The sequence below is a fragment of the Microcebus murinus genome, chromosome 15, assembly GCF_040939455.1.
Source record: "Microcebus murinus isolate Inina chromosome 15, M.murinus_Inina_mat1.0, whole genome shotgun sequence".
NCBI classification, from domain to species: domain Eukaryota; kingdom Metazoa; phylum Chordata; class Mammalia; order Primates; family Cheirogaleidae; genus Microcebus; species Microcebus murinus.
The window spans coordinates 69,350,892-69,367,717 of record NC_134118.1 but is presented as its reverse complement, the minus strand read 5'-3'; the positions used below and the strand labels follow the sequence as shown (position 1 = coordinate 69,367,717).

Genomic DNA, 16,826 nt, shown 5'->3' with positions numbered 1-16,826 from the left:
TAAGATCAATGGAGTTTATCACCATCATCATCATCATTTTTGGGGGGTGAAGGAGGCATGGTTTGGAGGATATATAAACAATATTTGCGGAGTAGGGAGAGGGAAACCACAGAAAGGCTTATCAGTAGAGGGTTTACAATTTGACTTTGACAACATGAGACTCAAAGAAACCTCTCACTACTCCCCAGAAACTGTGTGATTGTGCTGCCTTTAGAATCACCAGCTGGTCCTGAACTCCAAACACTTAGGGCTATGTACATAAAAGAGACCTACTTTTTAAATAGTTTATAGACTAATTAGTAAATTATGTAAGTTCCAATTAATTTTTTTTCCAGAGTTTAACTGTCCTTTATTGTACCTCATTCACATACAAAAATATAGCATTTTCATCATTAACTTTTATTGAGCAATGTTGGCCTCTCTTGTCCATATTGTGAACATGGCCATATAGACACCTTACCTTCATAAATATTTATAAGCTGTTAACACCTAATAGAATTCAGAAAAGTTTGACATTTTAAAAAACTTAGAGGAGTGTAAATGAATTATTGATAAAAAAAAAAAAAAAAAAAAAAACCATTTTCATCACTACCCAGCTATCAAACTGGCCAAACCTCTAATCTTTCTCAGTTGCAGGCATAATAGTGGTTTAAGCTTGGGCCAGTCACCTAAGCTCGCTGCTGTGTAGGTGAGCTCTCAGAAATCAATAGCCTGCCTTAGATAGTCACTGAGGTTGGTTTTAAATCTTACACACTAATTTAAATGTAAATGTAAAAGGATTCCCTGAAAGAATGCATCTCAATCAGTCTTTTATTACTGCCTGGTATAGGGACTGCCTCATTTCCTCCACAATTTGCTTGAGTGATCAAATTATAAATTAATTGAAGACAGATGACTATTTCCGGCTTGCTCCGCATCAAATGTATTGACTTTCCTTTGATTGGGCAGATTTTACTTAGTACCCTCCAAGCTACAATTAATAAACCATCATTTAAATTTTCCCAGACATATTAATCACATGACAGATGTTTGTTGCCTAAAGAGACACCAACTTAGAAAGGATATCTGTAAATAGCAGAGAAGAGTTAATTAAGCCTAACAATCCACCTCTTAGATTTATATGAAAATGGACTTAGTACCACGATCTATCATGATTTGTATTTTAACCATATTTTAATAATGAAAGTTTTAAATCTCCCTTTGAAAAGACAAATTAGCCTATTTTATACTTTAAATGATTTTAATTGTATTTTTCAGATTTTTTAAACAGGAGAATTGGCCGGGCGCGGTGGCTCACGCCTGTAATCCTAGCTCTCGGGGAGGCCGAGGCGGGCGGATTGCTCGAGGTCAGGAGTTCGAAACCAGCCTGAGCAAGAGCGAGACCCCGTCTCTACTATAAATAGAAAGAAATTAATTGGCCAACTAATATATATACAAAAAATTAGCCGGGCATGGTGGCGAATGCCTGTAGTCCCAGCTACTCGGGAGGCTGAGGCAGGAGGATCGCTTGAGCCAGGAGTTTGAGGTTGCTGTGAGCTAGGCTGACGCCACGGCACTCACTCTAGCCTGGACAACAAAGCGAGACTCTGTCTCAAAAAAAAAAAAAAAAAAAAAGAGAATTATCTCCAAAGTACATTTTAATGTAAATAAAATGTTAACATCAAATGTAACATAAATTTAAGCAAAGGGAATATGTAATTATTTTAGTCAGCTTGGCTGTTACAACAAAATACCATAGACTGAGTGACTTAAATAACAGGATATTATTTCTCATAGTTCTGGAGGTTGGGAAGTGCAAGATCAAGGTGCCAGCCAATTTGTTCCCTGGGGAGGTGGGTGATACTATTAATCCCATTTCACAGATGAGGAAACTAATACCTAGAGCGTTTATATTCCTAGACAGCATGGATGTTATCATGCTCAACTTAGTGGTAAAGCTAGGCCGTGGTTCCAGCCACATGTGACTCTAAACTACTCTGTTATATTTTATGACCATTTTCAGTATATTTCTTGAGGAACATGAATAGAACCATCCAGAAAAAAACCTTAGAAGGATTTTATATTTAGAGATAATAGTATGCAATTGAGAAACTAAGATTACATTCCACATTCTTTTAGTGTTACTTAAGTATTGCGAAGAGTTTGGAATCCTTTGCTGAACATTTGCTCTGTGTCTCAGCTGACACAAACAGATGAGACGTACACAATACAAAGAAGCGTTGGAGTACAAACTCCAGACCCCAGAGCTCCAAAGGAAAGTAATTTACTAACAGTGCGTTAACATTGCCTGCAGTGGAGCAGAATATGATTTCCATGCTACCAATGCTCATCTGGTTTCAGGGCATCAAAATGACTAGAATGAACGTAGAGTGGCACTGCTTCCGTAGGTCAATCTCACTTGATTCCGAGTTATTCAGGGGTGCCTCTGTGGGGTCATGAACTGAACCAAACCTAGGCCTGAATTCCTTTGTCAACCCTGAAACCACTCCAACTTCCTTAAATTCCTTCAGCTCATGAATTATCTAGAACAATGTTTGACCTTCAGAATTGTTTGGAACAATCCTGAGTCCAAAATGAAGCACAACCTTGCTAGTTTTTTGGTTTTTTTTTTCTAACTTCTAATAGTGTATGTCTGTACAATCATTTGTTACTCATTCAGAAAACTAGAAAACATACGTTTGTTCTTCCAATTCCGTTGACATATTCCAAATACAAAAACCTCATAATTCTAAGATTACTTATCTCACTGAGGACAACATGTTATACTCTATTTAAGGATAAAGTCGTATTCCATGAAGAACATATATTGTCTGTTATAAATTTAAGCATTATTATCTTTTGACAACAGGTATTTAGGCCTTTGTTACCAGACAAATATTCATTAATAAATATAGTAAAACATGAGGGTTTCACAGAATTTTTTTAGATTTCTATGGACAGAAATTGTCCTTTCAGAAAAATTCTGGCTAGGATTCAATGAAAAACTACCAATTTTAAAAAAAGATTCAATATATTGGGAGTCAGCTTTGGTGATGACGAAAATTCTTTGAGACCTTTGAACATTGAAGTGCCCAGTGGCTCAAACTGTAGTCCTTTCTCTGTGGATACTCACTTTATCTATTCCCTGTCGATACTCACTTACCGATTCTCATGTTTCTAAGTACCGTCCACAAACTGACAACTTACCCAGCCACTGTTCTCATCACGTAGCCCTCCTGAGTCATAAATCCAATCGTTCTTCCAACCTCTCCTCTAGCATCTCCAACTAAATGTGGTCTCACCAACTCCACCCAAACATATTCACCTGTACTCCCCACCATCTGACTCAATTGCAACTCTCTTCTTCTAGTTAATCCAGCCAAAACTCGGAATCATCTTTAATTCCTTACTTTCTCTCCAACATCCACCCAATGCATCAGCAAACTTTTTGGCTCTACCTTCAAAATATACACAGAATCCAACTGCTTGTCCCCAGCTCCATTGCTAGATCCCAATTCAAGCCCCCATCATTTATCTTGTCTCCCTGCTTCTAGTCATGCCCTACCACAACTATCTACTCTACACAGAATGGCGATCTGGATCCACTTGAAGCAAAAGTAAGATCATATCTCACTTTTCAACTCTTCTGCTGAAACCATTCAACAGCTCCCTCAGGGCAATCACTGTAAAGGCCTAAATAATGACAGTGGCCTACATGACCTACACCATCTGTCTGTCCTGCATTATCTCTCTGACCATATCTTCTACCTCTCTCCCACTTGACCACACGGTTTCATCCTTTGCTGTTTCTCAGACACTCCAGACAAGTTCCCACTAGCAACTTTGTCACTAGCTATAATATTTCTTTTGCCTGAAAAATCCTTTCTCTAGATATCCAAATCGCTAATACCATCACTTGCCTCAAGTCTTTCACCAAATGCAGCTTACTGAAGGAAGCCTAAGCTGACCATTTATTAAACTTGCAAATCACATTTCCCTAGCACACCTCATTCCCATTGCCCTGGTCCATTTTTTCTTTAACACACATATGCTTCTAAGACACTGTGCTATTTCCTAATTCATTGTATTTGTTTTGTATTATTGGTGTTCCGACACTAGAAGGTAAGCTTTACAAGGGCACGGATTTTCGTTTCTTTTTGACTCTAGTATATACAATGAGCTGAGGACAATGCTTTACACAAGATACATATCTTATCAAAAAATTGTGCACATAAACTATAAGATATGAGATTTCCACTCATTCACTCAACCAATATATTGAATGCCTACTATGTGCCAGTCTCTGTCCTAGCATTAGGGTATGGTAGGAAAAAAATATATACAAGATCCCTACTCATGGAGCTCACAGCCTGTTGGGAAGACAATCACTGTAGAAATATTCAAATAAGCAAATGCCTAAATGAAAATGGAGAAAAGTTCTGGGAGGGAAAGTTATGGCATACCATGAAACAGTATACTAGAGAAAACTACCTTCAATTGGAGGTTCAAGGAAGACCTCATTAAAGAAGTAACATATCAGATGAAAATTGAAGGCTAAGTAGCAATTGAGACATTAAATAATACAAGAAAAAGACGGTTGTCCATCAGTATCTGTGGAGCTTTGCTCCCAGGACTTTCCACAGATACCAAAATTCACAGATGCTCCAGTCCCCTATGTAAAATGGCATAGTATTTCATAAAATCTATGCACATTCTCCTGTGTACTTTAAATCATCTCTAGATTGCTTATAATGTGTAGACACAGTGTAGATGCTATGTGAATAGTTGTCATACTGTACTGTTTATAGAATAATGACCCAAAAAGTCTGTACATGTTCAGTACAGACACAATTTCCTTTCAAATATTTTCAATCCACAGTTGGTTGAATGCACGGATGAGGAACCCATGGATATGGAGTGCCGACTGCACGTACAAAGCTCTCAAAGTGAAAAACATTGAAAAATGGCCCCAGTTGTTGGAGCATAATTAATGGAAGGGAGAACAGAACCAGATACGGTTAACAAAGTCAGCATGGACTAGATCATGCCAGGCTTTGTTGGCTGCAAGAGGGTTGCAAATTTATTCTACCATGTAAAGAAAAGACGTTGTAGAGAGTTAAGCCAAGTAACGACGTGATGGCCTTTTATGATTTGCACTGTTACTCTGCCTATTGTATGTGAAATGACTAAGAAGAGAACAAAAGTAGAAGCAGAAGAGCCAGTCAGAATGCAATGACATTATTTCCAGTGAGGGATGACAGTGTGACATACAATTGTGACCTGGGTGGTGACTGTTAAGAAGAAATAATGAGATGGAAATAAAGTATATTTTTAAATTAAATGGTCAACCATGTTCTATTAGACATAGAAACAGATGTGACTCCCCAGTTTCTATCATAAGCAAATAAATGGACACAAGTTGATGAAGATGGCACACTAAGAAACAGATATTAATGAATTACTAACTGCCTTAATGGGGAGATGGGATTAGGGAACAAGTGATAGGAAAAAAAATCATGTCTATTTTTCAAATTTATTTAGGTTCACTTTTGTGATCATCCTATATTTTATATAGTTTTCCCCAAATTGTCCTAGAAGGCTCTGAGCCCCACATTTTGCACAGAATGACCAATGGGCTGGATATTTTCATGCATAGCAAATCTGTCAGGTGGTATGCCATATGAATAATTCTGAATGTCATGTTTTTTTTGGTTCTTAGACCAGTGAATGTGTAGAGTCAATACTCCTCAATTTCATATTAAGGGTCTCATTTTGGAAAAATCTCAGTCTGCTTCTTTCCCTTTATTTCAATGGTGAGTTGTGCTTTTCCTTGGGCCTGGACAAACCAGATGAGACCATGTGATGGACGGGGATTTGGCCGAGGCAGAGCTTGGGAAAGAATGTAGGTATCCTGAGTCCTGAGAGACTAGACCCAAGAGTGAAATGTGGATGATAAATGAATCATCAATATGTCAAGCCTAAATATATAATAAGAGCATTCTAGAAGTCCAAATTTGACAATGGACACAATCAGAAACATAGTACCAGGACATACAGCTATGAAAAGCCCACACACAGCAGAAAAGCCACAGGCAGAAGTGAGGTAAAGAGTTCAGACATATAAGAGTTCTGAGGTTTCTAACCTCAAAGTTGAAGCCAGTTTTGCAAGAACAGATTGAGAAGAGCACAAGTTTGGGAAAGGAATACTTCAAAGAGGTCTGTACAATACTACAGAATATCATCGTAGAGCAATTCCAGCCACTCTAGTTTTCAGTACCCTTCCTGATATGGGTTGTGGATTGAGAAATGTAGACCAGATGAAGCCAACTAAGGACAGAGGCAGTGAAAAATAGAGGCTGTTGGTTACAGTGGAAAATGGTTCCTTTAATGAGCCTTCACTTTATCCCCTTCCCAGCTGGTGACTTTTTGTTGCTTCTGCTCCATTATTCAACTTGACAACCCATTGGAGAGATTAGACTGACAGCTTTATGACAGTCTTTTAGAGTTTTTTGTTTTGATTTGTGTTTGAGACAGAGTCTCACTCTGTTGCCCTGGCTACACTGCAGCAGTGTCATCATAGCTCACAGCAACCTCAAACTCTTGGCCTACAGTGATTCTCCTACCTTGGCCTCCCAAAGTGCTAGGATTACTGGCACGAGCCACTGTGCCCAAGTCTTTTAGAGTTCTAAGACTGTATCAATTGAATAGGTGATATCTTATTTGCTCATTTCTTTTAATCTTAAAAGTTAATCTAAAAGAATGACTTCTATATTTTAGGCCTTAAAAAAGTCATTAGTAAGAAACTGATATAAATGTAAGAAGTCTTCTTATTAATAAAAGAATAGCAAAACTGTAGGTTTCCATTTCAGATTCTGAGTTATCTATTTCTTATTGACTTTGCATGCTATCAAATCACAATGTCTAAGGCATGATAGTACTATTAAAGAAAGCATTATATCTCAAATAAGCTGGGATATATTTAAAACGGTACATTATCACTGTGCTAAAGAAGATAAGATCTTTTTCTTCCATATCTCAAGTTAGATGTAGTTGAATTCTTCTATGAATTCCAAAGAACATTGCACAATAGCAGATACCACGATCATGCTCCAAAGCCAAGTGGGAATGATGTCTGGAATTTAGGATCCTGCCAGTTTTGCACATCTTGAAGCAATATGGTTCATAGAAACATAGAGATTAGCTGTCACAATATTCAAGTGACAACACAGTATGCAAAGAAATACTATTTTCACACATACCCCCATTCAGTCCTCAGTGTCTAGCTTTTAAATGTGCTACTGGGCATATTGTCAACACATATTCCAATCTTGCAGACATTTCTTATAAGGTAACAACACGTGTAACTTAACGTAATAGTATTCATGGTTTTATTTAATGATTTATATACTCTTTTGCTTGAAAGGTATAGAATAATATTATTTGAGACCAAGCAAAAGAATTAAGGCAAAGGAAAATAGTTAGAAAATTAAGATAAAGCTGGGAATGAAGGAAGCACGAAATGCAATACTCCAGAGCCCAACACTCTGAAAGAGTAGAGGAGGGCGACAAACTTGGCTTTCGCTTTTCTGGAAGCCGATGAGAATATGAGAGTATAATCAGTTATGTTCTTGGTAGTGTTTATACAATAAAAACACACAGTAACTCTGGTTAGGTCAACTATTCCTATTACTGAGTCAGGAGGGACAATTTCCCCTTGAGTCCTCATAGACAGGGCGCCACGTAATGTAGTAAACAACTTTCCTAACAGTAACCAGTCTCTCTCCACACGGCCCCATTTTGATCTCATCGCAACATGCAATATCATCTTTTTAAAACTAAAGTTTAGTGATCCTTCCCTGATGCTTAAATTCCTTAAATGGGTTTTCATCATTTTTGTAATAAAGACTAAAATCCCTAACATTACATGCAAGGCCCTGTGTGTTCTGGCCTGCATGCCTCTCTAAACTGCCTCAGAATCGACTCCGAAATTGAAGTCATGTTTCTTTTTTTATGAGCCCTCAGAGAACTAGGTACCTTTGCTACAGAGTTAATTCAGCTCTTAATTCTACGTTCATTGGTGTATTTGAGTAATGTTTGTTTCTTCTCTGTATTTGCCAGGAATACAGAGCTGTATTTGCCTTGTCGTTTTTGTTCACTGTTATTTTAGCCATTAACAAGCATATTTCTTGGCTCAATAAAAACATGAATAAATCAATGATGGATGGTGAATAGATGGATAAAAAAATGCAAGAAGTGAATTTTTTATCCTTCAAAACCAAAGGATAGTATCTAAATAGAAATACCATTTACAGTAGAAAGGTTTACTATGAGACCATTCAAACATATCACTTTATGATTTTCTAAGTTGAAGATAGATTTTAGGATGGAAACTGATAGGGAAGGATGAAATGTATATCCGTTTGACAATCTTCTGAAACTTTTAATTTTAGCCAACTGGGAATTTAAAATATAACTTTTAACATGTACCTATTAATTATAGAGTATTAGGTTCTGACAATCACCCAACCTGGGTAATATCCATAACTCTAGATTGACTCATCCAGAAACATAGTCAAATAAGGCCACTTTGATTTAAATGTCCCATCTGCACTATGGGGGTGGAGTACATGGGGTGAAATTAAGTTTGCCTGAAAAGGAGCCTATGAGGTTATGTGTCTAAAGTTATTTAAGAAGATAACATGTACAGGGCAATGACAAGTGGTAATTATACAAATGACCGAAGTCAACTGCTAGCTTACATTGGTGTAATTCCTTTTAGAAGTCAGGTACCCATTGAATATCTCAACTTATGTTCACAGAAGTGTGTGTTACAGTGATCCAAGGAAAAAATTAACTTGAATATTTTTTTACTAACTAAAATTTTACCCCAAAAATTATATTGTCATATTTGGTTTCAACCTCAAAGTGCCCTTTCCTAGAAAGCTTATCAACTTTTTTCAAGTGTTTATAAGTTACTGTTATAAGAAAACAAATGCTGACATTTGTAACATATGCCATTCTTTGGTGGCTTGAGAAAAGTCCCAAATCATTTCAACTCATTTCTTGTTAACTTAAAACATCAAGAGAAGGTTCAGGAAAAAAAGATGAAGATAAAGAAGAAGGAGGAGGAGGAGGAGGAAGAGGGGAAGGATGGGGAGGGGAAGGTACTTCATGCATTGCCTACAATAGAGATTCAATGAAAGAATTCTGAGGTTAGTTGAATTGATTGTGTGCTGTTTGTATATGTTATATTGTAAAGAAGTTAAAGATGTCTTAGCATTTGAAGGATAATAGGGTTAGCAAAATGTTAATACCTTCCAAGGCCTAGATTACTTACTAAGGCAATGCTACACAAACTGACATTAGAGGGAGAAATTTATCTAGAAAATGTAACTTCATTACGGGTTATCAAGGTTTCTCCATGACTCTGTAAAACAAGAGGAAAAATTAGTATTATCATAAATTTCTGATGAAAAATGAGGTCCAGATAAGGAATAAAAATAAGAGAAGAAAATAAGAGGCAATAGAAAAATTGTCAAGATGCATCTGACTTTTGCCAAGAACTAAAAATGGAAACACACAAACTTCCTGTGTTCCTCTCATCCTTTGTATACAAACAGTAAAGCAGCCACTTTAGAAATGTTTATTTGCGTGTGTTGCTTTCTTGCTTACTCTCTGTATTTTTTGTATCTGTCTCTGCCAAAGTTCCTAAGAATGATGATCATGCTTCCTGGAACTAATGAATAGTGGGTAGGGAAGGAGACCTCGAGGGTGCCCGCAGTCCTCTTGTTTGCAACTCTGTTGACCCATGGAATTTTACCCTACATGTAAGTTAACAAGGAAGCCTGTTGTTATTTCATAGATGCTAGCAAAAGACATGAGAGTCCTAGGTCAGTGACAGAAGACTTTATCACTCACTGCAGAAGTGTTCGAGCTTCACATTGGTTTGTTTGGTTCCTTTGCCTGCTTGGTTCCACCAGGACGATGCACAGGCTCGTCTCGGATGCCTGCGCATGTAGTGAGCTGCATTCCAAACTTTTGGTGTTCTTCTCATCTTTTACATTCTTATATACATTGCAAAGTAAAACCTAACTTCTGTACAATTGAACTTTGCTTTCTCCTACCTAGAAATGCCTCCTGACTGAAAAACATTGCTCTTATCAGTATGCCTACATATGGTCTCCCCAGCTGGCAGGTCCATTAAATACAAGTACCTTTTCTTTCCCCCCATGGACCAGGAATGAAGTGCTTGCCCCAAAGCTGTCATGTTCTTGCTTTAAAGGCAAAGAAACTGGACTGATTTACTACTGTTCACATAGTGCTTCTTAGAACAATGTGAGCTTCTGAATGCTATAGGTAGGAGTCCCACTACAGAACTCTATAGATGTGACAAATTGAATTTGTCCATGGCCCAGCTGCCTTCATTCTGTTCCCAAAAGCTCAGCACTTGTCCCGAATCAGAAGAATGAGATCAAGTGGTTTGAGGAGAAGGAGGAGGAGGAAAGAGAAGTTTATTACACTGCCAGCAAAGGAGGAGGATGGTGACTCCTGTCTGAAATGTCATCGTCCTACTAACAAGCAGAAACACAGAGCTTTTAAAGGGTGGGTTCTCCACTTCTGGCAATTGCTGTTTAACTATAGTTTATGATCCTGATTGTCCCATCTCTGCCCCATCTTCTTGAAGACAATCCCTTGACCTTCACCCAGGACCTCCTTCCCTACGTCCAAGCTGAACCATCTCCCTGTAGCAGAAAGAACAAAAGACATTACCCTGCCCCTCCCAACCACTGGCCTGAGACAGGGATGCAGGTTTTAGTTCTCAAAAAGAAGTGGAAGATGTTTTAAAAAGACAGAAAATATTTTTGCCATTTTTTCAGGCCATTCCCTCTGTTACAATTCCTGTGGTTAATACCATAGTCACTGCCTGGGGGGGAGTCAGGAGAAAGATAGTGTTACATTATTTATTGCTAAAAGTTCCCAGACCCTCATTGCACACCTCAATCAAACATAAAAGTATGAACAATAAAAACATCAAGACGGCAATCTGTTTTGGACTCCTAAATCTGCTCCCTTCCTACAGTGTACTAAAAATTTGATTAGGATTAAAAGGTGAAGATTATTTATCCCATTATCTTTCAAATAAGGAAATTTAAACTAATGAAAGTTGTAAATTGCCAAAGATTAAAATAAAAAATGATTTCTGGGGAAATGCATTTGTTAAATGAATAAACAAGGGCAAGGTGATACATATTCACCAAATTGTTTGCTTTTCCTAATATTTAAATATTGTAAACTTCAAAGTACATTTGCTTGATGCTTTCCAAAATACATATGTAGCTCTTCCTAAAGTTTATTGAGTTAGACTGTCTGACATAAATTCCTTCCTTCTTCCTTCCTTCCTTCCTTCCACAAACAATAAGCTTTGAAAATATTCCAGGCACCGCATTTGTCACTAGAAATTAACCCAAAGAAAAGTAAAGAGGGAAATAAGAAGTAGTTTAACCCTCAAATGGAGCAGATATTCAAAATGCTAAGGTTTTCTGCCATAAATGGTAAAGTTGCAATTAATTTTTTCTCCCACACAAATTTTATAGGTTCTTTGGTTCCAAAGGAAATTATACATCAAGTGAGGTGCTTTCCTTTTGCTATATATGGCAGTTAGTTTTTACTGCAAAAAAAAATTAATGTGAAAGTAGAAAAGTAATGGAAAACACTTTTTATAGCTGACTTTGCAGAGCATTATATCACAATTTGATTAATGCACCTAGTTAACATTTAACTGTCTTAAGAGAAATATTTTTCTTGTTTACAGCCCACATTTCTTCCTTCCCCCAAGCTTAATTTAATGAGAAAACTCCCACTGATATAATTGTTAATGCTTGAGAATTTTTGTTTCTGTTCACAAAGCATGAGATACATTTTTATGTGCTATGTACTATATGTGTTGAAGCAGCAATAACATTTCTCATAGCGTTGCAAAAATAAAACCTAAACTAGTGTGGTGATTTCAACAGCAAAAATCCTGGATTTAATTAATAGCAAAGAGCTACTCTTCCAAAGATTAAGTGAAGATTTTATTTAAGTCCAACTCAGCAAAGAAAATTGGGTTCTTAATTGTTATTCGGTATCTGTCTTGTAGATTCCTAACGACTTCATTTTATTATCTGGTAGCAAAATTTTACTAAAAGTAATTTTCTGATTGACTTGCATTCTGACATATGAATCATTAAAAAATAAAAGTTAATTAATCGGACTTTATTGTAACCAGCCCTGTACATATTGCAATCTCTAGCAGCAACATCTATGTGAGAAGATGGTTCTTGAAGACTATTTTAAACAGGTTACCTGGATTCAACTTGGGTATAAATATGCATCAGAAGTACACTGATTAATCACAAATAGAGATTTCTTTTTATAATTAAAAAAAAGTTTAGAATATGTGAAGATTCTCTTGGCAAACTCAAATTTGTGAATTATCATAATTGTTAGAAAGGGTTCATTTCTTTTGAGAGAGTTAGCTGCAGACTTTACCTTCCTGAGAAAGAACATTATCAATTTATTTTAAAAATTCATTTAAAAATATTTGAAATTAAATAATATTTACTGAGCACCTCTCTATAGAAGGTTTTGTTTTTTTTTTAATTGCCATAATGCACAACCTTAAATAATGTTAATACATGTTCTTGGTGATGATGTACAGGCTTCTGCAGACATATATTTTAAAGTTTCACTAAGTGTTTTTTAGTCTTTTTTTCAGGTTTTTTATTTAAAATACATCTTAGACAAATAAAATTATGTTCAAGAGTGAATTGATATTATTTCTACGGGATAAGAAAATTAAAATATATTACATAGTATATTTGAATATCTAAACCCTTACATTTTTTTTTTAATCTAGACTGAGGGAATACTTTAGCCAATTGATAATATAGAACTTTGATCTTTATGTTTACATTGGACAAAATCTCTTTACAAAGTGAGTTGTTATAAAATACATACTAAATGTAGTTGCTACAGTTTACAATTAAACTAGGCATGTTAATTAGCTATCTTCCTTACCTAATTTTATTTATAACTTCATGTTTTTAATTTTTTAAGCCACAGAAATGGAGATGCCAAGGTTCATAATCAGTCTCTCCAGTGTTAAACTAATTCTAATGTTTTTAGTGTGAACTTGGATTTCTGGAAACATCCAATGTCTGTGTGTAGTAAGAGGGAAAAACAGACTTTCAAGAGAGGGTCCACAGAGAATATAGGAATTCAACCAACTCGAGCAACCACCCTGTTCTGTAGCCTTTGTCTGCGAGGCCTGTGGCTACCCAGCTCGCTGAGACTAGCCCCTGACAGCCCCCGGCAGCCTATAGATGAGCTTACACGAACTTTGCTCTCCACCATTCCACAGTCCCCACCTGGGAAGAGCTAGAGCTTCCCTACCGCAAGATGCCACCTGCGTGTGCGCACGACAACTCACCACGTTTCCCTCTGCAGCTGCCCGGGTCAAAATCCCACGCCACTTTCCCTCGGGAGAAACAGCTTTGGAGACTATCCCCCGTGCGCTCCTCACTGGGTGCAAGCGATTAAACTCCCACTAGATCAGGACTCCCATTCTTGTGGAAAGTAGCAACTCCTTCAGGTAACAAATCAAGCAAACGTGTGCAGATGAAAGTGTGATAGCTGGCTTTTTAGAGGCGAATCCGTAAGACCTCCAAACCCTTGTGTGTCTCGTCCATGGCAGGCGTTTCAGAGTATGCTGCCACCAAGCTGCTGAGTCTGGGACGGTTGTGGGGCTGCAAGTAACCAAGTGAGGTAACCAGTGAGCGGGTGGGGGGGGAGGCATCCCTGACAGAGAAGCACATCCTGGCCCCCAGGTGCAGGCTCAGGGGGTCAGGAGTGACGCTGGAGAAGCTAGCATTAATTCAAAGTCCCATCAGAGGTGACCGTGGAGCAGGTGGAAAACTGCGTTTCGTTGTTAAAGGTGGACTCTGAAGACGGGCGCTGAGGTACTTCATTACCTGAGTGGCAGGCTCTGAAAAAGTCCCCGGCTCCTGTGAAGATGTTAAGAGGTGTCCGTCCCGCTTAGTCATCTCTGTGTGAGGAGGAGTAAGGCTTTTCCCTCCTCCCGCCGTCTCGCCCTTAGGCCCTTCCCTTCGGTTGGGAGGTAAGAGACGTCCCTGTCCTGAACCTTTCACCGAGGAGTCTGTTGTGGCCTGTGTGAAAGGCGCCTCCGGGTGGGGTCGGGCTGGACACTGAACAGCAGCAGTCTAAACGGAGGGACGAACCAACCGGCTACTGCCAACGAGTGGCCTTCAAGTGACAAGGACCCTGCTTATTAATAAATGACTAAAGAATGAATGAATGAATGAATGGACCACTCTGTGCTGCTGCCGCAGCCTACAGCACGTCCAGGGCACAGGTGAGGAAAATGCTGACCCCAGGAAGCTCCGGCTCCACAGGCCGACGGCGCCTGCGCACACGGCCTCTCCACCCCTGCGCACGCGCCCTCTCTGCTGCGCACGGAGAAGACCTTTTTTGCTAAATTCCTTCTGCATCGTTAACTGTTTGGGGGTAACTATTAATATTAAAATGCAAATGTATCTGGCCTAAATCAAAGGAATTGGTTTCCCTAGAGACTACGGGACCTGCACTATTGTATTTTTCGAAAATACTCCTTGTTATTTTTATGTGCACTTACTTTTAGGAGCCAAAGTAATAAAAAAAATATAGAGGGTATTTAACTACTGCTCACAATGGATATCAGTCAAGCATTGCAGGGGGGCGGGGGGAAGGGGATTTTAATGTGGGGATTTAAGTAATAATTCTTCCAAAAAAATCACATTTAGTTAAACTGACACACATACACACAACTTGACTGACTGTGTTAAAAGTTCAAAATTCATTCCTATGGTTAATCTGTTTCTCAAAACACAGTCTTCAAAGTCTCTGTGTCATCCTGACTTGAGATTCTTATTAAATGCACAGATTGCTGGGTTGCCTACAAAGGTTCGGATTCGGTGCCCTGGAGTGTGGCCAAGGAATTTGCATTTTAACAAGCTCCCTATTTTACCTTAAGTGTTCTAGAAAGTTTGCAAATATTTTGTTTACAGGAGAGGACTACACTTGAACTTGACATCCCTTCTGTCCTCCCTACTGGCTTGCTTTAGGAACTATCAAACTCAGTTTCTTCATCTGTAAAATTAGCTTAATAATATCTGTCTTAAACTGTTATGATAAAGATTTAAATGGAGGTATTATGTTGAAAGACACTTAGCTGACAATAAAGAACTAAATAATGTTAAATTGTTAATAGGGAAAAGGAATACGAAATGGGTGTATAACAAAGAGTTGAAAGGGAGGGCCTTCAAAATAAAGTTGGCTCTGTTCTTTGTCATGCTCCAACACCAACTGGGAAGATTTCATCCTCTGACGCTGGCTTTTGGGTATGCCTGACTCATACACCACTACACAACAGAAAGTTAAATCAATCCAGTTTCCTTTTTAGCTTTATAAAGTGAGATGCTCACTCTACCCTCCCTTCCTACTGCCTCACTCCATTGGTAAATGGATCAAATTCTCCACTATAACCTGAAACAGTGATGAAGTGCACAGAATCCAAGGAAAGCAAACACCACAAAAGGTTATTTTTGCTTGGCAAAAACAAACACACAGGAGGTGTTCACTAGGGTATTTTAAATTAGGTGAAAGTTTATAAAATTCTAAGAACAAGAGTTGGGAAAAGAGCAAAGAAAGAAATGTAGAGAAAGTTCTCCTTTAACATTTTGTCCTTAACTTACAATGTAAATGGATTAGATTTCCATTATTTTCCTCTGAAATAAACTATATAATTTGCTAGTTCTTTTAGTATTTTAAGTAATATGTTCTTATACTTATATATCCCTGGACATTGTCTTAAATCATTTTTGTAACTAGGCAGAAAATGAATCAGTTGTCTACCTGAAGGAAGAGTGAACATTACTCTCTAATATTCAGGGTTTTAAAAAATCACATTTCTTTATATTTATCAGATAAATGTTCTTTGAGCTCTATCTGCCTAACCAGCAAAAATTCACTCTTGACTGTGGATATGGAGCAGGGAGTAGAGGAATAGCCTAACTAGCCATATCCAACTGCAGGACAAGAAAGTATCCCTAGGATTTTACATAGTCCCTCTGATTTTAGGACCACATTGGCTTCTTAATAACTAAACTGATAATTATCTAGGCAAGCAAGGTCAAGGTCAGTAGCATTGCTGTTTGCAGGCCACCTATGGATACAGGAATATTGTCAGAGGGTACCTGCTCCAAGCCTGTTGTTCAGTCTTTCCAGGTTAATTTCCATAGGAGAACTTGCCTCCTCCCCAGGATACAAGAAGAGACTAGGGCACTTGTATCCACCATTTGAACACAGCATAACTCTTTGTGTTCTTAATAACTACAGGAATTTCCTTCCCCCTGTCCTTCCTTTTATCTGAGTCTGCTTCCTAAATCCATGCACAAGCACTCAACATTCTCGCCATCTCTGGCACTGTGTAATGATACTTTGCTTTCATAGGCTAGTGTCTCTTTCCTGGGATGAGTAGGGAAAGCAGTTGTTAAGAGTATAGAGGGTTTTTTTCCCCTTAAGAATTACACTTTTATATAATCTAACTCTATACTTCTAAGGTAGATAAATTAGCAACAAATTCTCTGGGCTTTTTGTTTGTTTTTCTCAGAATGCTTTTATTTTGTTTTGAAACATAATGTTGCTGGTTATACATAATTTTGGTTGACTTTCAGCCCTATGAATATGTTATCCAACTGCCTCTTAGTCTCCCATTGTTTTTGATGAAAAGTCAGCTGTTAATCTTATTG

The 16,826-nt window shown here is 37.9% G+C and overlaps 1 pseudogene; it reads right to left on the bottom strand.

The window, feature by feature from the left end:
- LOC105874680 (small COPII coat GTPase SAR1A pseudogene) overlaps positions 1–10,033 on the bottom strand; it is a 44,145-nt pseudogene extending 34,112 nt beyond the window's left edge.
- Between the last annotated feature and the right edge of the window lie 6,793 nt (positions 10,034–16,826).